At 40.7% G+C, this 24,381-nt stretch overlaps 1 protein-coding gene across 1 annotated transcript in view; it reads left to right on the top strand.

The window, feature by feature from the left end:
• Positions 1-24,381, top strand: part of lingo3b (leucine rich repeat and Ig domain containing 3b) — a 102,532-nt gene that overhangs the window by 37,869 nt on the left and 40,282 nt on the right. The window contains exon 3 of the mRNA XM_077555809.1: positions 42-548. The gene's annotated coding sequence lies outside the window, so the exon portion shown is untranslated. The remainder of the gene's footprint in view (positions 1-41; positions 549-24,381) is intronic.

Here is a 24,381-nt window from a genome sequence, read left to right as displayed (position 1 = left end):
AAAGCATACTAAACGAGAGCGACTCTCATACTCTCGGGCAGAGGCAGCCAGCACATCCTGCATCGCCTCTCGCACAACCTCAGACCTGAGCTGCAGGAGGAGCCCGAGGGCACCTTGACCCGTGGACACGCGCCTCCTTCAAGGACAGGAGCGATCTCGCACGGACCCTCGCCCCATTCCCCCCCCCCCCCCCCCCCCCCTCCCTCCACGTCCTCGTCAATGCCGACATTTTCCATTCCATCGGCGGACAAGATAACCCACCAGGAGTGAACGGGAGGTGTGCGCGGACCATCCTGCCGGAGGAGGGGGGGGGGGGGATTTTGAAGGCGGACGGAGGGGGGGAGGTGTGAGTGGCAGGTGCCGATGCCAGACTCCCAGAGTGAGGGGGGGCGACGGTGAGGGAGGGAGGGAGGGTGGGGGGGGGCTGAGGAACGTGGCACGTGCGGCCGCGTTTGGGTGGTCAGGAGAGACGGACGACAGAAAATACTTTCGTACACGCGCGCAGCTGGACAGATGAGGAGGCATCAGGGACCGCCGTTCAGTCCTGGGTAAGAACACGCACGCACGCACGCACGCACGCTATGAATATGGTAACAAAAACAACATGTGTGTGCGCATCTTCAAGGGTGACTTATTCTCTCTCCCGAAACTTTTTTCGAGCGAGGACCACGTCGAGAAAAATGGATGAGGCGGGTTTATTTTAATGTGCTGAGGTTCATGGGTCACCAACATGGCGCCGGCGGGCTCCAGGTCACCCCCAAAATACCACCGGAGTAGACTGCGGGCATGTTCTAAAAATAGCTCACTAGTGATAGGACACCTTGTTGAATTCTTGTCATTCATTGTAAGAAATCATTAACATGATTTTTGTCTTCACTTAGTTCAAGTAATTTGAGCAAATTAGTTATTTTAGAAGTGTGCATCAAAACTGGTAGTTTGCATTTATCAGTACCAAAACGTTGTAGAAAGGTCGGTGACCCCTGCTGTAGGTCAACATATGTTGAGCAGTGGGGCTGCTCCATTATAAAGAAAATATGAATCAAGATTAATTTGGTATTAATTGAAATCAGGATTAGGACAATCATTAGTTTTTTGGCGCAAAACAAGAACATGTTAAAAATATGTAAAAAGACAAATGCATTTCTTTGAAACATTATAATTTCGCAAATTTCTTTTTGGACCAAACATGATTTATTAAATGAGTCATTTTAAAATAAAAAAGTTGCCAAAATATCAATTTAAACAACTCAAAATTAGTATGTAATATAATGTTTATTTTTTTTGTTTATGATTATGCCGATTTTGTAATTGTGGAGTGTAATAATTGAAATTGTAATTGAATTTCGATTAATTGCAGTTAAATGTAAGAACAAAAAAAAAAAAAAAACAGTCTAATTCTTAGCTTGGTGTTAAAAGCAACGCAAAAAGTTGTTGCCCACATTGTACAAGAAAAAGTGTTTCATATCATCTATAATTGTAATATTGCTGCTGCTGTTTTCAAATCGATTTAATTAGAACAGAGAAAAGTGAGCCAGGAGAGCTCATCAAGTACTGCAGAAAATGATGCAACTCCACATAAATGTTTCGTTTCCTGCAATGAATGAATGTTTGTGTGACGATCCATATTCTATGCCAACGACGTATCGTGACAGACAGAACACTTCCACGCTCTTCCACTAGATGGCAGAAGGCACATAATGAACCTGCGAATCCACTTTTTTTTTCCCTCCTTTGCTAGCGTGCCATGAGATGTATTTTCCCAAACGTGAAACATTCAAGTCGTGTTTAATTATTTATTTCCCAACGACTTGTGCAGCTTTCGTCCTGTAGCGTGCGCGAAAACGAGCCTCCGTTCGCGCACAGCATTTTTCACACGCGGCCAACGCGGCCGTCGCCGCATAGCTAACGACGTTATTGGAGTTAGCAGAGCGCATAACTTGTGCGACTGCGGCTGAAGGCGAGCGTGCGGGCGGCCTTGCTAGCGTAGCGCGGGACTTGCAACTTGACTTGCACGGACGCGGAAGCACAGAATTCAGGATCAGGCCATCGAAATGCGCTTGTAGGCGCGAGCGAAACGGTTTCACACGCCACCACTGACGTCTGTTTCAACATATGAACCAGAATCAAGTGCGGGAGGATTTCAGTATTGTGTCATTGTGAGCATTTCAATAATATGTCATATAAAGACGGTATTTTGCTTAGTGGAATATGAGTTAAGCAGCAAAATCCAGCCGTTTTTTATCAATAACAGAAGGCGGCCATTTTGTATTTGACATCACAGTGGCTCAGGGCTCAGGTAGCAACCAATCACGGCTCAGCATCAGAAAACAGGCCAGCTGTGATTGGCTGTCAAATCAGCCCTGAGCAACTGTGATGTCATCTTCAGTTGACAGCAAGTGGCAAAATGGCCGCTCCCTGAGATCGATTTAGAATGTCGTGTTTAGACTAGCGAGGTCACATTTAACACATTATTGCCAAGAAATGTTTAAGGTTGACTTTCTCTTTAAAGGTGGGACTGAAAGACAGAAACATTCGATAATCCCCTCACCAAAACACTTCTTTCAAATTTACAGCATGTACAAGATACTGTTCTGTTACCTAGTGGCCAAACGTGGAAATACACTACAACATTGCATTCTATCTAGACCAAAAAATAAATAAAAAATCTGTAAAATGGTCGGACTGTGAAGCCGAGTTGGAGGCGGGTTCTTCATCCTCTGCGGGAAAAACTATGAATACTGCAATTTACTGGGTCACTTACAGTAGTTGTGAAAGTCTTCTTGGTTTGTTTTCACCACTACATTATACTGCCCCCCAGTGGCCAAGTCGCACAAACTGGGGCCACATCTTCGTTTGCTAGTTGATCATGTTTAGAAACTTGGCGAACCACACATTCCGACATTTTTTATGACACATCTCTGGGCCCACCTGACAATTTGGTGACTAGAATTAAAACGCCAGCAGGTCTAAGTTGTGGTGCAGGTTGGTGTAATGTGCCACATGATTTGCGCTGAGGTCATCATGTACAAAATGTTATTCAATAGTGATATTATTACTAACGGTTTTATATTTTTGGTAGAGGCTGGACCTGATTAATGGCATTTCCATTCATTTCAATGGGGAAAGGTGATTTGATGGACATTTCAGTAGCATGTACTGTATGAGAGCGAGAGGTGATCCTTTCCTCGTCTCCTTGCCGATCCCTCGTAATCATGTGCGGTGCCACGTTGTGTCTACGAAATTTGCGCGTGTGTTCTTTCCTCACGCGCTCTTTCTTTCTCCGCAGTCCGTCCGTCTGTCCGTCTGTCTGCACTTCCAATTATAGCGTAGCTGGAGTTTCTGCCTTTCCCCCTGATCTCGTCTCGCCAGGCAATTACCTGCACTTCTTCCTCTTCACTGTATCGCCGCCCCCTTTTTTTCTTTTTTTTTCTCTTTTTAACCATTAAAGCAAAGAATGGCTGATCATTTCATGGCCATTTTCCAACGTCGAACCCGAGCGAAGCGCGACCTCCGTGTCGACTCGAAAGCAGCGGCAGCCACTTCATGTTTCATGGCGCGCTAAATCCTGAGCATAGCGTGCAATTTATGCAAATGTGGAATTGCAGCCGAATAAGCCGCGCCTCTAATCATTGCAATCAGCTCATTATTTCCTGTTTCTCATTAACTTGTTTGGGGTTCGAACTTTATCGTTGTCGCCAGTGTTTTCCCCCCTCTTGGTGAAGTCAAAACAAGATAAAAAAAAACACACACACACACACACACACACCCAAAAAAAACAGACCGAGTTGATAAGTAGACTATCCCCAAGCTCAGCCGTAGATGCGGAACCTCATCGTCCGATCTGCTGCTTAAGCCTGAATGAAATGCGAAAAGACAAGGATGAGACCGCAGGTGTTCTTGTACTGTCTCAGGGAGGACTGATAATGGCGGGAAAGACGGAAGAGAGAATGGAACAGCGAGGTTGGGGGATGGAAAAAAAAAAATCGGATTAACCCTAACCCACATCAATAAGGAGGAAGCTGACGTGGACACTTCATTAGGTACACCTGCACAGTCAGAAATCCATGATCTTGAGTGGGGACCCGAGCGATTAATCGGCCGATTATTGCCCTTCAAACATCTGCCAAAACAATCGGCCAATTGGGCCAAATGGCCGATTATATTCTTACAAAGAAGATAATCAGTTTCTAAGCCTGCATACACAAATATAGTGCTGTCACTATCGATTATTTTTAGAACCGATTAATCTATCGATTATTCAATCGATTAATCACATTCATTTTAATTTTGCATTTAAAAGTATTACAACAGTTATTACTGTTTATTAACCAGTGATTTGTGTTTATTTTGTACTTCATATTTGTATAATGATTTTTTAAAAAAAGGGTGATTGAAGGGTGAAACATTACCGGTTTGGTTATTGTTTCTAAAGTAAAAACAGATGTTTACAATTGTCTTATTTTGATTAAACACTGAAAATAATCAGTCTTCTTTCATCAATAACTACAAAAATCTGTGAACAATTACTGTTGATATGCTCAAATCAGAGGGTTTGGATTTTAAAGTGGATTTTAAATGAAAAAAATGGCTCCAAACGTTTCCTTGATTATTAACTCATTTGCTGCCAAAAATGTATAAATATAAGGGGTGTGCCAAAAAATCGATTCTCATAAGAATCGCGATTCTCATTTAGTACGATTCAGAATCGATTTTAAATGTCCCAAAATCGATTGTATTTCAATTATTTTATACTATCTTCCCATTGTTTGTGTGTGCCTTTATTGGGAGCGCTATTCATGTTGTACTCGATTTGGCCACTGAGGGGCAGTGTGGTTCCACGCCGTCTAATGTACTATTAAGTTGTAGCCACATTAGAGAGTAGAAGGAAAAAGTCACGATCAAGTTATTCCAATAAAAGTTTTTTTTTTGCAGCGTGAAGACGTTCTTTTGAGTGTAATGTCAGTCAGACTGGAGTAGATCATTACGATTCCGATTGAACATCTATAAATTGGAGCAAAATCATTGTCATTCAAATCGTTGTGAATCAAAAATCGCTCTCAATCGAAAATCGATTCTGAATCAAATCGCACAGCCAAAAATCGGAATCGAATCGAATCAAATCGTGAGACATTCAAAGATTCCCACCCCTACGTAACCGTTATAATCGAAGAATAGAGAAATTTCCGACGCTGTGAAAGTACCCTGAATGCACCATTTTGCGTGCATAGCAATAGCAACTAGCAAGTGTGTAGCGTCTGTTATTCTGGTTATTGTGTTGTCCCTAAGCGTCCTTTAAGCTAAGTTAAAAACTAAACACACAACAATAATAATAACATCCGCTGTATATTTAAATACAAAACATGCTTTGTTTTTATAGCATCGCTAGCCTAGTGCTAATGCTAAAAGCGAAGGGAGGATCCCATTCAAATGCTAACCGGAAGTTAGCATCGACTTTGGGAGTGTTTTTCCTTCAAATAACGAAAAGATAACACTGCGTCAAAGCACAAATTCTTCCGAATGTGTGAAAAACGAGTTATTTTAACAGAATTGAACCGTAACTTTTTTTCTGTACTCACTTTAAGTGTGTACACCATTATATATTTTTTTAAATAATGGGCCGATTAATCGGTAATCAGTATAGTATAGTAAAAATCGGTATCGGCACTGGCCACAAAAAAGGCATATCGGTCGGGCCCTCATCTTCAGTCCGAGTTGGCGGACTCGAGGCGCCAATTGTACGATTTGCCGACTTGCTCGTTTAGTTTATAGAAGAACAATTTTGTCTTGACTGGACTCGCTTTCCACAGTAACTCGTTTGAAACTTGAAGATTTGTAGAGTTATAGCAAGAATTCTGCCTTCACAAAAATACTAAAGGTTAACTTTAACAGGCCCCCCCCCCCCCCCCACACACACACACCTTTTATGTATGCCTCGCTTAACTGATTTTTAGTTGTGAACTGACTCAGTAAAACTAATACAAATATGCCAAGCTTTGCATTTACAACAACCTTATATTGCTTCTCCCTTAAAAAAAAAAAAATAATCGAAGAAAAACGACGAATGTTATTGATTATTACCGGGTCCGAGCGTATTTGCACAAGCAAACCAGAGGCTTAATAAAAGTCCAAACATGTGGACAGCGCTTTGGACCGACGAGGCCGCTTTAGAGTGCCTCGTTGTCCTTGTGGTGACCCCAGTGAGACTTTAAGAAAGATGCTAGCGGAAGTAGCATCTTTCGTTTGTCGTCTGGATGCTGTTTCACACGTTTAGCGTTTGAGAACCGAGACAACGAAGGAACGAAGGAAAAAGTTCAATACAAACTTTGTTGTCTTTAAAAAGAAAAAAACGACGAGGCCTTGATTTTTTTTTTTCATGAATTAAATGTGATAAGTTGTTAACACTCTTCTCCGTAGTCTGTATTTATTTTTCACTGTTGCTATTCAATGACAATTTTTAATCATTTCTCCATCAGTCAAGAACACCCGCTGTTCATTTTCTCGTCTGATTTTTGCGCACGACTTTGCTCGGTTTCCTCATTTCAGCGACGGTTTCTTGAACCGCAGGCGCGCGTTTGCGACGAGGTCGGCAACAGGACGCTCCGCACGAGTCGGACACTTTTCAGGCCTTCTGCTGCCGCTGCAGGATCTTTTCCAATTCCCACCAAAGACATCTTTATGTGTTTTTCATCTTCTGCGCTGGCTTTCCTCAGCTCATCTGGACGCTTTTATTTTCCTTGGGACAAATAATAGAAGAGAGATGAAAAAAAAAAAAAACTCACCCAAGACTATTGTTTTCCTCAGCCTGTTTTTTTTTTTGGCACATGCGGCTCCGGTTTTTGATATATCCACGCTTTTTTTTTTTTTTTTAGGTGGTGAATTGGTTTTCTCTCAGAGGTTCTCATTTAAATAGTTTGGAATGTACGTGTTTAAAAAAAGGAAGAAAAAGTATGTAGAGCTGTCAAAAATGAACCGATTAATCGACAGATTGGCTGTTTCACTGGATTGTGACTGATTTTGCGAGTCCCTCGGAATATTGTGTCTTATTGCTATAAAAACATGGAAGCTACCAAAAGAAAGATTAGAGTCTTCTTTCATCAGGAAAAAAAAGTATATTTCTATCTGTTTCCGTTTTGCAGCAATTAGCACAAGATTACAACTAAGTTTCATCATTATTCATGAATCTATTTAAAACTGTGGGGAAAAGAGGTTTTTTTGCAACATGGCCCTGCTTGATCTTTTATACTTTGCTGCCACCTGCTGGCCATTTGTGGTTTGGCTGTTTTTGTAATATCTACCAGTCCTTCAAGCATTCTCTTCAGTTCAGAGGCTTCATCAAAGCCTTCTGCATGCTATAGCATATATATATATATATATATATATATATATATATATATATATATATATATATATACACATTAAAAAAAAACGTATAAATACGTCTTTGCGAGCATGGTAATATTTAAAATAGAACGTGTTTATTAGGAGTGGGAATCTTTGAATGTCTCACGATTCGATTCGATTCCAATTTTTGGGGTCTGCGATTTGATTCAGAATCGATTTTCGATTAAGAACGATTTTTGATTCAAAACGATTTGACTGACAATGATTTTTGCTTCAATCTATAGATGTGCAAGGAATCGTAACGATCTACTCCAGTCTGACTCGCTAATGCTAATTAGCGCGCTACTCGCGGCACTTTTATCACTCAAAAGAACGGCTCCACACTGCAAAAAAACAACTTTTATTGGAATAAGTTGTTTGTGACTTTTTCCTTCTTTTCTCTAATGTGGCTACAACTTAACAGTGTATTAGACCGCGTGGAACCACACTGCCCCTAAGTGGCCAAATCGTGTACAACATGAACTGCGCTCCATATAAAGGCACACACAGACAAAGGCAAGAAAGTATCAAATAATTGAAATAAAATCGATCTTGGGACATTTAAAATCGATTCTGAATCCTACTACTGTACGGTAAATGAGAATCGTGATTCTTACGAGAATCGATTTTTTGGCACACCCCCTAATATTGATACATTTGTGGCAGCAAATGAGTTAATAATCAAGGAAACGTTTGGAGCCATTTTTTGATTTAAAATTGTCCAAATCCTCTGATTTGAGCATATCAACAGTAATTTTTCACAGATTTTTGTAGTTATTGATGAAAGAAAACTGATTATTTTCTGTGTTTAATCAAAATAAGGCAATTGCAAACATCTGTTTTTACTTTAGAAACAATAACCAAACTGGTAACGCAGTACATCAATCACCCTTTTTTTTTTTTTTTAATCATTATACAAATATGAACTACAAAATAAACACAAATCACTGGTTAATAAACAGTAATAACTGTTGTAATAACTTTAAATGCAAAATTAAAATGAATGTGATTAATCGATTGAATAATCGATAGATTAATCGGTTCTAAAAATAGTTGATAGTGACAGCACTATATTTGTGTATGCAGGCTTAGAAACTTCAATTTGACAACAATTCAAATAGTAGCAAATTTCTTCTCGGTCTAAAGGGGCCAATTTATTTTAATTTTTTTTGTGATGTTTCCACGTGAGTGATTGACGAGCTCCAAATGTGGATAAAGACAATTCCATTTGATTGTCAAGATGCTGACAAGGTTTGACCTTGAGGGGAAGCGTGGACGATTGCTGCTATTCGATTGCCGGGTGGTGATGAGAGTTCATGCATAGACAAGGGCAAAGACACACACAACACACACACACAACACACAACACACACACAACACACACCTCGCATACAAAATGACTTGACTGCGCACGACCTTGCGCTCACATCAGAGGTCGCTCACTAAATTGGATTTAATGATCTTCCTTCCGGCATCGTTTGGCTCAACGTGGCAAGCGAATATGCAAACACGTGAAGACGCTGATCTTATTTTCTTTTTTTTTTGTGTGTTCTGGTGCAACATCAGTCGAAAAGGTTTGCCCTGTTGTTAGCTTTTAGCGTTTGGATTTCCTCCGACGTGACCTCAGGTCGGCCTTTTTGGCTTCCGGCTGCTTTTGGCTTGCTCGTCCCCCCCCCCAGCCCCCACCCCCTCCCGGCTGCTCGGGTCTGATAGGGAATTTTCTTGTGGCAAGAACTTCTAATGACGCTGCGATTGAATTCCCAAAAGGTTGACACGTTCTTTTCGATTGCTAACCTCGCCTACTCTTTAGCTTTGGCAACACAATTGCGAGCTAGATTAAGTAGCGGGTCAGGAAGAGGTCCCATCCGGTCCGTTTTTTAAATTATTATTATTTATTTTTTTTAAAGAATCTCAATGTGATAGTTTAGCGCTGAGTTCTTTTCTTTTTTTCTTCAGAGTTTAGCTTGAAAATAAGCAACATGAAGCAGCAACTGAAGTTTGCTTCATGCAACATTCATTTATTGTCATTGGTTGATTTTTTTGGGGTCCAATCAGAATTCACCCCTGTTTGTGTTGCCGTGTCAACCGCATCTTTCCGGGGCCATCCGAATTAGTTTTGCTGGCTGATGTAATTAAGACTAGCAATGAGACTGTTTCTTGAACTCATTTGCTCCCAAAGGCGTATAAAAACGTTCTATTTTAAACATATTTAAACTTTTTATTTTATTTATTTTTTTGATAATTTTTTTATGCTAGCGCATACAGAAGGCTTTGATGCAGCCTCTGACCTGAAGAGGTCGCTCAAAGCAATGGCAGTGATTACAAAAACAGCCAGCAGGTAGCAGCAGAGTATAAGAGATCAAAAAATAATATTTTCTTCAGTGTTTTCAACAGATTTGTGAACAATGATTAAACCTAGCTATATTCTAATGCTAATTGCTGAAAAACGGAAACAGATACAAATATACTTTTTTTCAAAATCAGTCAAAATCCAGTCACACAGCCGGGAGCGAAGCGGGATTGCTTCAGTGAAAATGGCTGCGAGTGAATGATTTACCCAATCAGATTTGACATTTTATTCACAGAGCCAGCCAGATGGCCCATAATATAATCAGTATTATTATTATTATCATTTTTTTGTCATTCTCTGATTGGTTGATAAGAGCAAAAAATGGTTGCAGCCAAGTTTGACTCGCAAAACTCGGGAGGGCCAAGTCCGGTATCGGGTCAATGCCCAGCCGTATTTCAAGGTATCGGTACTTACGATGATAAGCTCCAGCGCCCCCGCGACCCTTGTGAGGACAAGCGGTTAAGAAAATGGATGGATGGGTACTCACGATGGGGCCCGACACTTTGGTGGCCATTTTACGATCAGGAACTAGAAATTAGAAATGAGAAGAAATTGACATTCATTTTAAGCAATTTTAAGGAAAATGCTATATTGCCATATGTGGTCTTTCTTTAAAATAATCATTGTTTTGTGGGGGTAAATTTTATGTATGAAAAGTACTAGTGGTATCGGTACTTGGTATCAGTATCTCGACTACTCAAGAGTTGAGTAATCGTACTGGTATCGGTGTGAAAAAAAGTGGTATCGAAGCATCCCTAAGCAAAACGCATGAATACATTTAAAAATCAGCATCTCTGGTCATATCATTTAACATGTTTAATATTAACTCATTCACTGCCATTGACGGCTATAGACGTCAAAAATTCATTTGAACTATTTTTATTCGTTCAACATTTTTTCCCACTTGTATGAGTATGAAAACTTTAGTACATTTAGAACAGATATAAAATGCGTGATCAATTGTGAGTTAACTCGTGAAGTCCTGTGATTAATTATGATTACAAATTTTAATCGCCGGACGCCCCAAATTTGTTATGTTTTATCTATTTATTTTTTATTCATTCACTGCCATTGACGGCTATACACGTCAAAAATTCATTTGAACTATTAGTTAAACATTTTTTCCCCACTTTTGTTAACAAGAGTATGGAAACCTAGAAAAATGTTTTATTGTACGTTTGGAACAGATATAAAATTTGTGATTAATTGTGAGTTAACTAATTAAATAAAAATGTATTATTAAAAAATTGAATCACCTGTCACCCCTAATTTTTAATCATCTTTTTTTTTTTTTTTATGAATTTATTGCAGTGAATGAGTTAATGTCATGTTGTTCGATGAATATTGATTCTGAACTGCTCCAAACGATGTATGTGGCACACCTGTGTGTCACAAAAATGGGTACATGAGTTTATGTGGTGGTGTGGATTTAAAAGAATGAAATAAAGTAAAAAAGACAAATGGGAAAAATCCAAATACACACAAAAATGACACTTGTGTGCTGTTATATTGAATTTATGACGGTTTGTATAATTGTGACGCGATCGTAAGTTCCTTCTGAAGGTGTGAAATTCATATCTCACAAAGGATTGATAACGTCACAGCACGCTGTAAATGGCAAGTTTTGCTGCCAGCCCGGACACGTCGTAAGCAGACCTTTTTTATTGACCTTCAATCTGACCTTGAAATATTGCAAGGGTATTGCGAGCAGCGTCCGCTCGCCCGCCTTTTCGTTCCAATTACGCCACGTCATTTCACGCACGTTGTATCGGCAATCCATTCAGAAATTCTACGAACACTCTTTTAAGACATGAAAGAGAATTGCTAATTGGATGCATGCTGCGTTGGGACCCGAGCGGCTGTCGCGCGTGGCTCATTCGCTTGCAAAAGTGCAAGGAGGGATTGGAGTCTTCTTTGATGTGACGGCGAGACTGCGGCGTCGCCGCGTGTGCTTTTGATGATTAAAAGTGAACGTGACGAGAGCGCCGCCGTTTGGACTCGACTCCGAATCGTTTTCGCATCGACTTTTTCGTTTGTTAATTAACTTGCAGCTTTCCCGCAGTGCCGTCTTGTTGGATGTTCCTCACGCGGGGAATTTGCTGCTGTGGACTGAGATGAATTGTAGCTGATAAGCGGAAGTCAGAAAAATCTTCTCACAATAATTTTGTAGTTGTCCAAAATTAGAAAATTTGCTCTTCATTTTTTCCAAACTGGGCTCAGTGCAAAAATAGTTCATCCATCCTTGCATTCGATTTATTTTATACGTTTTTTTTGTTTTGTTTTTTTTAAAGCTAGAGCATACAGAAGACTTTGATGCAGCCTCTGAACTGAAGAGAATGTTTGAAGCAATGGTAGTTATTACAAAAACGCCCAGCAGGTGGCAGCAGAGTATAAGAGATCAACCAAGGCCGTGTTGAAAAAAAAAAGAGCTTATTTTCTCGCAGTTTTAAACAGATTTGTGAATAATGATTAAACTTAGCTATATTCTAATGCTAATTGCTGAAAAATGGAAACAGATAGAAATATACTTTTTTCCCCTGATGAAAGAAGAGACTCTAATCTTTCTTTTGGCAGGTTCCATGTTTTTATAGCAATAGAACAGAATATTCTGTGGGCCTTGCAAAATCAGTCAAAATCCAGTAAAACAGCCGGGAGTGAATGGGATGGTAGAATGACCAGGGCAGGGGTGGCCAAGTCCAGTCCTCGAGAGCACCTACCCAGCCTGTTTTCCATGTTTCACTCCACTAACACACCTGATTGATGATCAGGATCGTTATCAGGCTGATCATTCGATTCAGCTGCACTGCAGGAGGGAAACATGGAAAACAGGCTGGATAGGGGCTCGCGAGGACCGGACTTGGGCACCCCTGGACTAGGGTTTACTAATAGAAACGCTTTGTCTTAATTAAGGTTTTTTGTTTTTTTCATTACAAGTGTGACTTTTGGCCTACAAATACACAATTAAATCTGAGTAAACTATTGTGCTACATTAGTAACATTACTACTAAGTCCGACTTATCGGTATGTGTCACGCACTAGTAGCCTTATATACTTAACTAGAAGCGCCAAAACTCCCTTGCTAATCCGTCCTGCTCGTGTGCAGCATCTCAGAAGTGGAAAAAAACATTACTCGTCAACACGCTCATTCTACAAGTGCACTAAATTATCCCACAAAAAAAAAGCGTACTAGTACATTGACCAAACAATGGATATCAAGGCTAATGCTAGCATGAACTAATCTGTTAGCATTAGGGGTGCCAAAATTAGTGCGTTCATTTTGAGTTAATTCAAAGTTTCTTTAATGGCACAATTTTTTTTAAATGCACAATTAATGATCGCAACGCAGCAGACACGTCCACTTCAAAATGTAGCAATTATAAATGTAATAAAAATGCATATATTTTTGGAGACTAGGGTCGAGTAGGTTTTTTACAATTTTAAAAAGGTGCAGAATTTCTCACAAGTGACCTCATGTTAAAGATTAGATAGCTCTCAATATGAAAAGAAAAATGCACTGAGCTGTCAACGTCGTCGTACAAATGTAATTATGCCATCTAGTGGTGGAAAAATGACATCAACACAAATCAATATCACATCTTTTTAATTTATTTGACTCAATTTTATGAATGACTTTTCCACTCTTATGTTAAGAGTATGAAAACTTATTGGGGAAAATGTATTGTACATTTAGAACAGATATAAAAAATTGCGATTAATCGTGAGTTAACTGTTGAAGTCATGTGATTAATTACGATTAAAATTTGGAATCGCCTGACACCCCTAATTAGCATCTCTACGAAAACTTGCCATGAGTTAATCTGTCCGTCCGTCCGTCTTCTTCCGCTTATCCGGGGTCAGGTCGCGGGGGCAGCAGCTTTAGCAGGGAAGCCCAGACTTCCCTCTCCCCAGCCACTTCAGCCAGCTCATCCGACGGGACCCCAAGGCGTTCCCAGGACAGCCGAGAGACATAGTCTCTCCAGCGTGTCCTGGGTCGTCCCCGGGGCCTCCCGCCGGTAGGACATGCCCGGAACACCTCCCCAGGGAGGCGTCCAGGAGGCGTCCGAACCAGATGCCCGAGCCACCTCAACTGGTTCCTCTCAACGTGGAGGAGCAGCGGCTCGACGCTGAGTCCCTCCCGGACGACCGAGCTTCTCACCCTATCTCTAAGGGAGGGCCCGGCTACCCTGCGGAGGAAACTCATTTCGGCCGCTTGTATCCGGGATCTTGTTCTTTCGGTCACGACCCACAGCTCGTGACCACTACGAGGGTACGAACGTAGATCGAGCGGTAAATCGAGAGCTTTGCCTTTCGGCTCAGCTCCTTCTTCACCACAACGGACCGAAACAGCGTCCGCATCACTGCAGACGCCGCACCGATCCGCCTGTCGATCTCCCGCTCCCTCCTGCCCTCACTCGTGAGCAAGACCCCAAGATACTTGAACTCCTCCACTTGGGGCAGGACCTCCTCCCCGACCCGGAGAGGACACGCCACCCTTTTTACGCCGAGTTAATGTCCAACCAAAACTAAGAAAAAGTTTTAAAAAGAATCGATTCATTATTAAGGTTAATTTAGAAAAATATAAGTATATAATTTGCATTAAAAGGGATGAAAATAAGTGAAGGATGGATTTCTCTTTCCAAGCTGCTGCAGTCAGAGTCGCGCGATTCCGACATGTGAATGTGAACTTCCAATCATTCTAATTGCCTCCTTTAAATTGCCATCTCGCGTTTAAGGCTTCATTAAAAGCTGATGTAGGTCATTTTTGTGTCATTGATGTTAAAGCTGGCCAATTACACTTTAGCCTTTCAAACATGCACGTGCACTCTTGCCCCACCACCCCCCCCCCCCCCCTGCAAGTGTTAAATGTTAATGCATATTAAAACAGCCGCTTGCATTTGAAGAGCTCAACCAATTAGTGGACGTAAAATGGCAGAAACCTTCTTTCTTCGCTTTGCTGTTTAATTGCTTGTGTGTGTGTGTGTGCGTGCATGTATCTAATCTATCTAATGCCATCTGTACAGCAAAACCTTAGTGCAGGGAGGGGGGCGGGGGGCGGCATTATTCATTAACTGTAACCACATGACTTCTGGCTAAGAGCTACCTAAGCACCACTTTTGTGTGTTTGTGTGTGCGTGTGTCGGTCCGACCGTGCGTTCTGCCCTGCTCGGGTCAATCAGCCGCACGTGCCAAACTTGGCACTTTGATGGCTGATTCTCAGTAGATGAACAGCTTCGGTATCCGCAAGTTTTGCTATCGATTTCTCCTCTGATCCTTCTGCTTTGTTCGGATGTAAGAGGAAAAAGTAAAATGTTTTCCGCCAACAACTCATTGTAATATTTCTACATTGCCACTGCACTTCATTATTGGATATATATTTTTAACAACAAATCAGATTTCATGGAAAAGAGTGGTAACTAAATATAAATATAGTGATAATATAGCTGTAATATGGAATTTTTTCCCCCCAAAAAATATCTTTACAGTAGCCTTTTTATTTCACAATTTATGACTGAAATGTCTTCTAATTATTAGATTAAAAAAGTTTTCAGACTGGATTTGGGTTAAAAATTTCCCGCACTCTGTCTGTGGATGTGATGTAAAGTGCGGGTCGTGTATGTGCAGTTTCATTTTTTTTTTGTCAGCAGGTGGCAGTAGCGATTCGGAATTGAATATTCCACGTTCAGTAGCTTTAAAAGACTCATATTATTTAACTTTTCAAGATACTAAAATAGTTCTCAAATGTGTTAAAAACATGTCTGTGACATGCATTCGTCCAAATTGACTTTGGATCTAATATTTTTGCTGCCCTTAAATCAGCCAAAAAATGCTCGGTTCATAACGGCCTGTTTTAGGGGCGTGTCCCTTTTATGTAAATAGCTGCACCAGGCCACGCCTAGGCCACACCCTTCTCTCTCGAAGGGGCAGTGATTTGGGTCATGGTAGCCATGTGCTAATGTTGTGAATGGAAGCGACTGGCCATGGCAGCAGAAGAAAAGAAAAATAATAATAATAATAATAAATGTCTTTTACACATTTGAGAACTATTTAACTCTTTGACTGCCAAAAACGTTAAATGACGTTTAGTAAAATCCTATGTAGGAGTGCCAAAGACGTTAAAAGACGTTTTTTTTTTCAAAACAGAGGTGAAACTAACCATTTTCTATTGTTGATTACTGAAAAACGGAATAAGGTAGAAACAAACTTTTTTTTCTGATGAAAGATGAGAGTCCAATCTTTCATTTGGTAGTATGTGTGTTTCCATCGTCCAAACACATAATTTTCTGTGGACCTTGAAAGATCAGTCAAAAATGCTTAAATCGGCTGGCACCCACGGCATCCCTTTTCTGAAAACGTCTGGCAGTCAAAGAGTTAAATATGTGGAAAAGTGACAAGTTTTACCATAAGAAAAAGTAGCAAAACGTTACTACAGAGACGATGTTGTAGCGTTAGTTTGTGATTGTTTAGGCAATGGTTATTTAGCCGTAAGCGGCAAATCTCTTGCGAACGTTATTTTGCCGTGAATGTCTCCGATTTGCCGTGAATGCTTGTAGACATTTACAAGCGGTTATGAATAACACGAATGTGCACATTTAGGCCACTCGCAACGCGCAAGCTGTCTCGTCGAGACCACTTAGCGGCCGCTTAGCGTCACAAAGTCGCGTCAGGCTAAATAAAAAAATGTTAAACTTATATCTTTCCCGTTTGCAGTCGTGTCACACGGTTGGGACCGATCCGTTCTGTTTAAACGTGTTGCTAATCCAGCCTTGAACAGGCTTCCACTAACAAAACAGTCCTTTGAGAAATGATGCCGTGCACGTCCTTCAAAAATCGAACGAATCCACCGTCTTCTCAAAGGCTTGGGACGAAGGAAGCAACCACTTTTTCCTCTCCACGAAGCATTTGCGAGCAGAAAAAGAGAAAAAGAAAGGCGCGGCCAGCTTCTCGGATTTCAATGGGCATGGCAAACCTTTACCAGAGGTGGCGCCACTAACCCGAGGGGGCGGGGTCGAGTGCACTTCCGTGTCTTTTTAACGTCACTAAGTCGCGGATTTTCATGAAGCTGAAGAAATGACACGAGCCGGACAGCAAGTTGAGCGTCGGCATTAAGGTAGATCCGGTATACTTCAAACTAGTTTTTTCGGGGTGGGGGGGGGGTGGGCGCTAGTGTAAGATGACATGTATTTTTGTAATCTTTTGCGTGTTCAAATAAATCAGAATTGAGATCGATGAAGAAGTTCCCTTGCAAGTTTTTTATTTTAGGAGCTCCTAAAAGACACAAAATCAAGCTCACTCAAAAAGTGTGTGTTGGATTGTGATTCAGCATCTTTATACAAAAAGTCTTACATTGGGACCCGTCCCCGCCCTTTTCTGAATCCTTAGAAGAGTTGTGATAAAAAGCAGGTACACGTTTCTGACAGCCCATATCTTAGTTACATCCAGACTTTGGAGAATTGATGTGGACAGGCTTTGCCCTTTGGACTTTAGACTTTACGACCTGATGACCGATTACCAGAAACTCTTGACAGTATTTTTAAACATACCCTTCAGATAAATCAACAGAAACCTTTTAACACATTCCTTTCTCACGGAAAGAGAGAGGACAAAAGTTCAAAGAAAGTTCAAAGAAATCATTATCACATCCTTTTTCATCAAGCCTAAACCTGGTTATATTTTACATCTACAACTAAATTCAAAACAGTTAAAATATCAATTGAAACAGTAAAATGTCAACACTAGCTCACTACAGAGCATGACATGAGTCGGACTATTAACTCTTTCACTGCCAGACGTTTTCAAAAACGGGTTGTCGCCAGTGCCAGCCGATTTAAGCATTTTGAGTGATCTTTCAAGGTCCACAGAAAATGTTGTGTTTGGACTATGGAAACACACATACTACCAAATGAAAGATTGGACTCTCAGCTTTCATCAGAAAAAAGAAGTTTGTTTCTACCTTATTCCGTTCTTCAGTAATCAACAATAGAAAATGGTTACTTTCACCGAAATTCTCTCTTTTGAAACAAAAAACGGAGAAAAAGAGCTTTTTGTGAAACGATGTTATTTCATGCACTCTAGTGAATTGTACACTTCTTTTTGTCCATGAATGATGCCACAAACACCTAAATAGTGCTTTACTTCTGTAAAACGCTTTCACCAACAATGAAAAAGTGTTTTTTGATTGCAAAATGCGTTTATTTCCATTCAACAGTGTAACAATTTGACAAAACAATTTCGCAAACTATTTACAAATGTGTGCAACTGTGGTACTACTTACAATTATGTGGATGTTTCAAATACAGTTTTTTTCAAAAAACCTGCTTAAAACTTTCAGGAGAGCTCCGCAAGCCTTCCCAGCACCGGGCCACCCGTTTCAAAAAAAAAAAAAAAATGGGAGGACGTCTTTTAACGTCTTTGGCGCTCCTCCGTAGGTTTTTGCAGAACGTCATTTAACGTCTTTGGCAGTAAAAGAGTTAAGACAAAAAACGAGCTCAGAATAAATGAAACATGGCCAAATAACACTATTCAAACACAAAACGTACCGTGGTAAAAGCCCCAGAAATAATGTCCAAAAGTATATCGATGTGACAACAGGCAAGCGTGGCTATTGTTTACAAATAGGACTCTATGGGGTATATGCCACGGAGGAGGCGGGACTTGCGACTTCCTGGTTTTCACACATCAGCTTTTGTTTCCGTTTCCTGTTTGCGACGTGTGGGCCACGTCCCAGTTCTTGCGCTTCCACCTTTGTGCCCCTCGGTTGCGCGTTCCCGTCGACGGGTGCGAGTGTGTGTATCCGTCTCAGTTGTCCGAAGCATTTCAGATGGGCCGGAGCAGGCGGTCGGGGGGGTGCAGGGGTGGGAATGCGAGTGTTGGAACGCGGCCATCAGCGGCCGGACGCGACGCTGATGTGCGAAACCCGGAAGTCGCAAGTTCGTGGCATCTGCTCCATATGCCTTAAATCTTGTGGTCTGACGAGTGCAGATTTCCCGACACGGACAGCTTACGCAACGCAACGCGTGCAGAAAACGCACCGCGTCCGTTCCGCAGTCAGTGTGAGTTGGACCTTCTTCCGCATCTGTGCGGATAAAGATCCTCGGCGGTGCACTCGATCTTGTGGGTTTCCAAATCATCTCTTGCTATTTCCTGCTTGTGGCTTTAACGGCTTGAAGAAATGTTACATTTGCCAAATTGCGTCTTGTTGAGAAGTGACTTGAGTTGAGTTCAGCGATTGTATCTCAAATGTTCGCTCACAAGTCAAAGCAAAAAAAATAATAATCGGCCTTGCGTTCGAATGCATTTCGTAAGGGAAATACACCTTCGCTATGCGTAAAAGGCGATGAAATTGGAAAAGTGAGAAATGAAAAAGAGCAAATGTATTTAATGAACAAGAAACATGAATTCAAGGCGCGAAATTAGTTTGATAGACAAAATGATGGCAATTAAAATCAGCAGAGTAAATAGACAGCATTTCTTTTCTTTTTTTGGTGACATTTATTTCTGCGGCCTTTTTCTTTCTTTCTTTTTCCTTTCATTAAACAGCTTTCATAATGCTACTATTTTTGGGTCAATGTAGACAGCCAGATTTTCTGTAATGTCCTTTAGCAATAGCCCTTATTCTGCGCACACACACACACACACACTTTGCTCTAAGGAAGCGGAGATTCAGACATTATTTCTGCCTCGCTGCTACACAAACAGGCTTGCGCAGGCCTGGGGACTGTTCACCATCACAACCCCCCTGCACACACACACACACACACACACGCACACACACGCACGCACACACATTGACACAAGCGCACACGTGTGTCACCCTCCCCTGCAGAAGTGGAGCCATGTGGAGCTCCCTCGGGAAGGCCAGCACATATGTGTGGCCGTGTCCTTTCCATGTGTCAAGTCCAATCAGAAAGCCACTTGTTGAGTCGCAGGCTAAACGCGCCGAGTACCTGTTTTGAGATCGTGTGGAGCTTAAAGGTTAGCCGGCCCCTTTCAAACGGAATCCCGCCGTCCTCATTTATAAAGTCTTTGAACCATGTGCTCCCTCCAACGCATTTTTGACCTCATGTTTGTCCCCACTTTTAAATTGGGAAAGGGAAGGGAAGAATTGGCCAGTAAGTGTTTGCCTGCAAGGTAAAATGGAGGGCATCGTTTCATCGTTTGGCAGGAGCCAAACCTTGTTCATTAGATTGTCTCTGCGAGGTCTCTGCTCGGCCCAGTTTGTCAAAGCGACTTGACTTTTGTTTCGACATTTCCCAGTTGCTTCTTCTGCCCTGTTATTGATTACTTATCAAGTCTTGCGCAACCGACAGAATGTGCAACCTCTCGTCACGCTCAACTTTGGTTTCCCTGACAACCGTTCTGCCCTCCTCACGTTTGCCTTCATCGTGTGACAGAATGTCAACAGAAACAACTTTCCTTTAACAGTAAACCCGCGCTAAATAGTGCTGATTTTTTGGCATCCATTTTTTTGGGTGTACTACCAAATTTTGCCACAACACGCCGGGCAGCGCTGAACTCTGCTGGAAGTGATGCAACGCAGTTACGATTAAGAAGAAGAGGCAGAGAAGGCCCCCAACCATAACTGTAATCCCCAACAGAAAGTCATTCCCACATTCCTCTATTTTATAGACAATAACACACATACAATGATTTAAAATACATTTCAAAGAGTAATGAAATAAGTCAGGTTTCCATCCAATTGTTTCAAAAATTTTAAGTGAATTTACTGAAATGCACAAAACGGACATGCGACTTATGCTCGTTTCCATCTGTTCTTCTTTTGCGAATATTGAGAGGGACTCCGTAGAGATGTGATCCACCAATTTAATTTAAAAGAAGAAGAAGACACCAGGAAGCGTTTATTTGCTGTTTTCCAGCAAAAATTGCATTAATATTCACTTCTTTAATTCATTCCAAAAAGATTTCTGTTTCGGCGTTGCCACCAAACATACCTTTGTTTATCCTTTCAAAACATGCGACGTGTATCCGGCTTTGCCAGCGGTTATTCGCAAAACCCGTTTCCATAGCCAACATTCACATTTCCCTTTGTTTGATACGCTTCAAAATCCAACCTCGCTAAGCATAAAAAGGTTTGGGCAAATTTTGGGCCATTTTTTCGAATTTCCGTTCAGTTTTATGTTCGCATTTCTTGAAAATTGGAATAAAAATGGGTGGATATGGAAACCCAACTATTGATAAATGAACAAATGAATGTGAGTTTACTTTTATAAAAGATGGCGAGGAGGAGACGAGAAGGAGAGGTTGTTGTATGGATGCGGAATTTGCCATTTTTGCTCTTTCTTGAATTATTCGATATTTCTCACCCGCTCTTGAAACGTTCTTTGGCCACGTGGCAATGCTTTCAATAAACACAAGGGATGATGCTCGTTGCTCATTCAACATGTGAAAACTAAGTTCTACAGAATATAGCATTTGCTCAAACATTTTTGCCGTTAAACTATACAGAGCAGAATTATTTTCTCCTGTAATTTCGTTTTATATGTCGGATTTCCAGTCAAATTCAACTGAGAAGTGACAAATAAAGCGCACTTTGCATTTTAATGAGAGATTTGTGAGAGTTCGAGAGGAATGGCAGATGATTAGGATCACTTTAAAGCACGTTGTAATAAAATTAGAGACCTGTAAAGTGAATTCAGGGATTTTTATTTTCTAAATCTATTATATGTGTTTGCAAATAAACAAATCAACTTTAGAAGACATTCATTTTCACTTTACAGGAACTTTAAATGTTTTTTAAAGAAGTGTTGGACAATATGGCCAATGAATCAAATCTTGATTTTTTTTTTTTTCAGTCATTCAGGGCGTTTACGATTTTAATCAATTTTAATCTAACAAACCCGACACATGTTTATTTGAAGGTTCAATTCATTAAAAAATGATTCCTGTGGAAAATGTTCAGACAAGAATAATGTATATTGATTCTAAATCAGTTTTAACATAAACTTAACATTCATCATTTGTGCATAAAAACTCATTCACTCCCAGCCATTTTCACCGAAGCAACCCCCTTCGCTCCCGGCTTTTTTTTTTTCTGGATTTTGACTGATTTTGCAAGGCCCACTGAATATGATGTTCTATTGCTATAAAACATGGAATATACCAAAAGAAAGATTAGAGTCTCTTCTTTTATCAGGAAGAAAAGTATATTTTGATCGGTTTCCGTTTTGCAGCAATTAGCATAAGAATATAGCTAAGTTTCATCATTATTCACAAATCTTTTTAAAGTGGGGAAAATAGCTTTTTTCAACACGGCCCTGGTTGATCTCTTATACTTTACTGCCACCTGCTGGCTGTTTTGTAATAACTACCATTGTCTCAAGCATTTTCCTCAGTTCAGAGGCTGCAGCAAAGCCTTCTGTATGCACTAGCATGAAAAAACAAACAAAGTATAAATATTTTTGGGACCAAGGTACTAATTCAAATCAAACGTATATATACGTCTTTGGGGGCAAATGAGTTAATTGCCACAATGAAGTAGCTTTTGTAAAGGTGTCTTGTCAAAGCACTCATCCAGCAAAATGACAACTCGCAATAATATCTGGATGTAACAGAGCATAAGAACAACAGCTCTTAATAATCCAGAAGACAAATTTCAATTTCACGATGACGATCAATCAAACTCATTGGATTTATTGCTCAACCCGATTTTAAAGCTTGTGGGAGGAAAGAAATTCCGAATGTATCTTTACCTGTGATAAATAAGTTCACGTTTATGTTTCAACAAAGCCGCCTGCTCGCGCCCCATCTTAAAAATTTCCCCGACGACTTGCTGCGTGCCGCCGTTGAGCAACCCCCAGCCTGACCCTCGCCTTCGTCCCGGCTCCTTCCATTATCATTCGTTCCTCCTTTTCAACATCGATTCATGAATTTATGATGCGGGTCCAAATCGAGCGATGACTCTCCGTCCTCTCGCCTGCATGTCATCGGCCCACAATGAATAATTCAGCGACTGTGCTGGAAAATTAGGATCCGAAAGGAAATGGAATGATTTTGGAGACACTCGCTCTATTCGGGCTATTTTCAATTTGCGTCGGCTTTTTTCTTGCCTCTCTGCTCTTACTTTGGATTGTTCCGCCCACCGCTTCGCTCGCCTTCACGTGAAGCTGGAACCGATTCTTCATGGTCTTGTCCTTGGGAAGGAGCGCATACGAAGCGGATGGCAAACGACGAAGCTCGTTTCCTTCCTTGGCCTGCTCTCATCTCCATCTCTATCTTTGGGATGCACGCGTTTTTCATCTATCTGTGATGTGCACGCATCTGCTCTCTCTCTCTCTCTCCTCAGCGCGCTTCTTTAAAGGCTCGCTTGCGCTTCTCCCAGTGCAAGTCCCCAAGGTTGTCATGGTGATTATAGATGCTGTTTTTTCCGATTTCCACTGAATAGCTTTCAGCACGCAACATGCAGAAAACACATTTCAACAGTTTCCTTCTTCCCCATTTCATGTAATCATCAAATTCTGACTACTTCCTGTCCTGCAATAAAATGTCATTTTTGGTGGCTTCTGCAGTGGTTCCAACACAATTTGTTCCAGATGACTGGTTGACATATTCACTATGTAAAATATAGAAGTGGATGTCCTTGCAAGTAAATAACAAAAAAAAAAAAAAATGTTTTTGGAGTTGTAGTAACAGTGCTCGCCACTAGATGGCAGGCATCACTGAAAAGTGCCTCCAACGCCAAGACTGTATTATTTGATCAGAGAAGAAGAGAGACCGAGGGCCTCTTTGGACTCTTGTTTTTGCTTAGGAAGTTTCCTTTCCTTTCCCATCCGAGCGAGATGACTCTGAAGTACTTGGAGGGTCGGAAGGAGTGTTGGAATTCTACACATGTTTAACTCATTCACTGCCATTGACAGCTATAGACGTAAAAAAAATTCATTTGAACTATTTTTATGAGTTTAACATTTTTTTTCCATTTTTGTTAACGAGAGTATGAAAGCCTAGAATTTTTAGAATATATATTTTTTGTACAATTAGAACAGAAATAAAATTTGTGATTAATCGTGAGTTAACTAGTGAAGTCATGCGATTAATTACGATTACAAATGTGCCCCTGATGCCCTTAATTTTTAATAATCTTTTCTTAAAAAAAACAACAAAACATTTATTTATTTATTTATTTTTAACAATGTTTTTTTTTTTTAGAAAATATTGTATATCTGTTCTAATGCAAAACAATTCTATGTTTTCATACTATTGTTAACAAAAGTGGGACAAAATGTTAAACTAATAGAAATAGTTCAAATGAATTTTTGACGTCTATCGCCGTCAATGGCAGTGAATGAGTTAAGAAAAATGCTTGCGTGACACGTTTTAAGGTTATTTCTTACCAACCTTTACAAAAGGAGATTACCCGCAATTCTTTACAGCAAAATTTTTTTTTAGTTTTTTTCACAAGAACCGTTGACAGTTCGTTTGAAGTGCGTGAAGAGCGACTGAATTTGTTCTACCTGTATGGTGTCTTATTTGGCTGTTGTGACAAAACACAGGCGAGTGATCCAGATTTTCCATTTGGGGATTTGGAACGACATGCGGGACAGATTTACGGAAATATCATCAAATCTTTGAGCCAATCGAATTTTGTAAAAAACCTGCACAAAATTAGTTTTTGCATCTCATTTTGATTTGCTGTTCAC

The sequence above is a fragment of the Vanacampus margaritifer genome, chromosome 2, assembly GCF_051991255.1.
Source record: "Vanacampus margaritifer isolate UIUO_Vmar chromosome 2, RoL_Vmar_1.0, whole genome shotgun sequence".
Classification (NCBI taxonomy): domain Eukaryota; kingdom Metazoa; phylum Chordata; class Actinopteri; order Syngnathiformes; family Syngnathidae; genus Vanacampus; species Vanacampus margaritifer.
Note: the sequence above shows the minus strand (reverse complement) of the source record. Positions and strands in the feature narration are given on the sequence as shown.